General features: G+C 39.6%; 1 non-coding gene and 1 pseudogene across 1 annotated transcript; both read left to right on the top strand.

Moving 5' to 3' along the window:
• LOC120246241 overlaps positions 1–284 on the top strand; it is a 3,150-nt pseudogene extending 2,866 nt beyond the window's left edge.
• Positions 285–2,361: 2,077 nt separating this feature from the next.
• Positions 2,362–2,445, top strand: TRNAE-UUC. The gene has a single exon. It is a non-coding gene; the product is annotated as a tRNA-Glu (tRNA).
• The last annotated feature ends 1,041 nt before the right edge of the window (positions 2,446–3,486 follow it).

Raw genomic sequence — 3,486 nt, 5'->3', positions numbered from 1 at the left:
AAAAAAAAAAGAAAGTACAACTGTTTAAATTTAGCTGAAGAAATGAGTTCAGCTTGGGTATCACCAAGAAGAATAGTTTGGGTTCTGATGATCTGTAAGATGGAAAAAACAAACAAACAAAAAACAGGAGTCAAGTGTGAATCAGAGACTAATCTGTGGATTTTCTTCTATTCTAGGGAAATTCAAAGGTATGGTCACAGGTTCTGAGGCAACAGAGACCACATTCCTACTACAAGATTCACCCTCAAAGAAACATGAATTCCAAGGGCTTCTTCAGACCTTAGCCTGCCTTTGAACTCCTTTCTTATGTATGTTGAGGCTTCATCGCTTGGGCAAAGCTAAATGTCCTGTACACAGCCCGATACATCAAATACTTTACTGGAAACTCAAGCATTCAACATTAAGACTTGCTTTACACAAAGAGATAACAGGAAGGCAGCCGGGAGCAATGCTATGTTAAGGATGGTTTGTTGATGTTAATGGAAAACGCATTTGACAACTGTATTAATTATGTTTGACACAGCAAGTAGAGGAAAATCCAACTAAAACAACCTTTGACAATAATAGGAATGTTAGCTAACATGGTTGAAAAGTCTAGTGATGTGAAACTTGATCATGAAACTTTATGAAAGATGTCAAGAATTCCATTTTGTTGGTTTTCCTACTCTATCTTCCACAGTTTTGTTTTTTATGCAGAAACTAGTTACCTATTCACCAAGGGTTTTAGCAAAAGAGAGAAAGCCTGGGTTGGTGCCACCTGAAGGTGAGATACCTGCTAATGAAGAGTACTCATTTTGGACTTCATGGGAAAGGGAAATAAATTCTAATGTATAAGCCATTGCATTACTTTATTGATTTATTTTAAATTATTAATACCAAAAGCAGAAGAAGTCCCCAAGAATGACCTAAACTTTATAGAGTTGGTTTAGCTGTTCAGTTTTAGTTAAGTTAGTTGTTGATAGAGCACACTGGGAAGCTAGTGATCCATATGCGATAAAAAATATTTGATAAAACAAATGCTTTGGCAATTTGAAAGGTATGTTATGAGCCTGTAGCACTCAGAGAAGTGATTGACAAGATCCATAAACTTAGCATGTCTTTCAACCATTTGTTGCTTTTCACACGTTAATGCAAGACAGAGATCAGCTTAAATAATTGTTTATCAATTACAAATAAAAGGTAATGTATTGATTCCAGAATTTAGGGTCTCAAAAGACTGAAAAAGATGACTTTATAGACCTCAAATAGCAAAAGGTGAGACTGAAAGCAGCTTAACACAACAGTAGCCTAATAATGGCTGATATTCCTACAGATTCCTTCAGAAGTTGAAAATAAGAGATATGTAGATAAGAAAGCATAAAACTGAATCGGGCTTTAGAGTGGTGTCTAGAAAAGAATGTTGGTGTATGTACCGTCTGATGAAACTGAGTGGATGCAAGTAGATCTACTAATATTTGAGGAAACTGGATTGCTGAAGAGGCCACGAACCAATACTAAAAATGTCTTGAACACTCATGCCTCAAACATATACAGGCCTCCAAATGTCATGAACAGAGCTGTGAATTTTGTGCAACCCCTAAGAAAGGCCTAATTCCCCAAATGAACTTGCTGAAAGATAGTGGAGGGTAATTAATAGGGAGGGACCTCCCAGGAGAGGAGTCAGGACATGCAAAAAACAAAAGATGAAATGTTTTCAGAAAGTAGAATAAGTATCAAATCAAGGAATCTCCTCCATTTGTTAGCAAGGAGGGACTGCATGATGCCTACCTGATAGAATATTCATCATTGGCAAGGACCACACACACGATAGTTGAATCCCAGTCTTTCCTTTGTCAGAATCGAAGTTTTAATTGCAATTATCCTATCCCTGTTCCAATACCTTTTACTGGGTGGGCCTGGGAAAACAAAAAACTTTTTTGCTTTATATGCTGCAAAATTATTAGAGGTGGAATTCTGATTTGATGGTGAGAAAAAAAGCGGCACCTGAAGATCATAAATACCTAGATGTCTGTCTCTCTTGACATGAAATAAGTGTCTTTTGCAATGTGGGAAGAAGAATAAAATGGGTATTTGGTGCCCATAAAGGTACAAGCTGGAAGAAGCTGGTGAGCCACTCACCAAAACCATTTCCTGTTTTTCCCTGAGATTACAGCTTGACTATTATTTTCCACTGGACTCTCAGTCATATATAACCACGTGACCTACAAACACAGGGTAATGTCACAGACATGAGCAACAACTTGCAGATTTAACTCATAAAATTATCTACACCTAATCCATGTTATTTCTCTTTCTACAGCTTGATGGAAAGAACACAGATATATTGCAAGCTGTATGTCAAAAATGGAAGAGCCACGGGGCGCCTGGGTGGCTTAGTCGGTTGAGCGTCTGACTTTCGCTTAGGTCATGATCTCGCGGTTGTGGGTTCGAGCCCCACGTCGGGCTCTGTGCTGACTGCCAGCTCAGAGCCTGGAGCCTATTTCAGAGTCTGTGTCTCCCTCTCTCTCTGACCTTCCCCTGCTCATGCTGTCTCTCTCTCTCCTAGAAATAAATAAAAATATTTAAAAAAAAAAAAAAAGTTGGGGCGCCTGGGTGGCTTAGTCGGTTAAGCGTCCGACTTTCGTTCAGGTCATGATCTCGCGGTTCGTGGGTTCGAGCCCCGCGTCGGGCTCTGTGCTGACTGCCAGCTCAGAGCCTGGAGCCTATTTCAGTCTGTGACTCCCTCTCTCTCTGACCCTCCCCTGCTCATGCTCTCTCTCTCTCTCTCTCCTAGAAATAAATTAAAAAAAAAAAAACATAAAAAAAAAAAAGGAAGAGCCACCAGATGTAAGGAGTTCAGGAATTTCATCTCCTAACTGGAATGGAGTAAAGGGATCAGATTTACTCTGCTTCCTGAAACAATCAATAAACTGGACAAAATACTTAAAACAATGGTTTATAAGGCATTGGGTATTAGGCAATGAAGGACAGTGATCCCTGAGTAACAGTAAGCAAGATGAGAGTTTCCATCTCAACTGCCTTGAGAGTTTCCAGGATATGGCTCAGGGAGTGGGAACCCAGACAGGTCCAAGCATACTTGTCTGAACTGAGAAGTCAGAGATGGAAGTCTAGAGACTTCCAGGCAGCCAGAGTTCACAGAATAGAGTACTATAAAGGAAACAGGTGTCCAAAGGAAGAAAACTTAAGAGATGTGCAGAGGGTAGCACCTTTAGTGTTCAGCAAAATACTAATCAGCAAATGTGTGTGAGGAAACTATCTAAGACTGGACAAAGAACATTCTAGAGGAAACAGTACTTAGAGACCTCACAAGGCTAGAAAGAGCTCTTACCAGCTAAGGTGGAAAACCTCATAATTCATGAAATACTGGGGAGAATTTTCAGAAGGGTCTTGTCTCAGTAAAGGGACAAAATTATCCCAAGGCTAAATGCTTCTCTAATCCTGCCTAACACATTGTAAAAGTAAGTCCTAAAAGGATAAAACTGTTTC

Source organism: Hyaena hyaena, unplaced genomic scaffold (assembly GCF_003009895.1).
Source record: "Hyaena hyaena isolate Hyena2069 unplaced genomic scaffold, ASM300989v1 scaffold_462, whole genome shotgun sequence".
NCBI classification, from domain to species: domain Eukaryota; kingdom Metazoa; phylum Chordata; class Mammalia; order Carnivora; family Hyaenidae; genus Hyaena; species Hyaena hyaena.
Note: the sequence above shows the minus strand (reverse complement) of the source record. Positions and strands in the feature narration are given on the sequence as shown.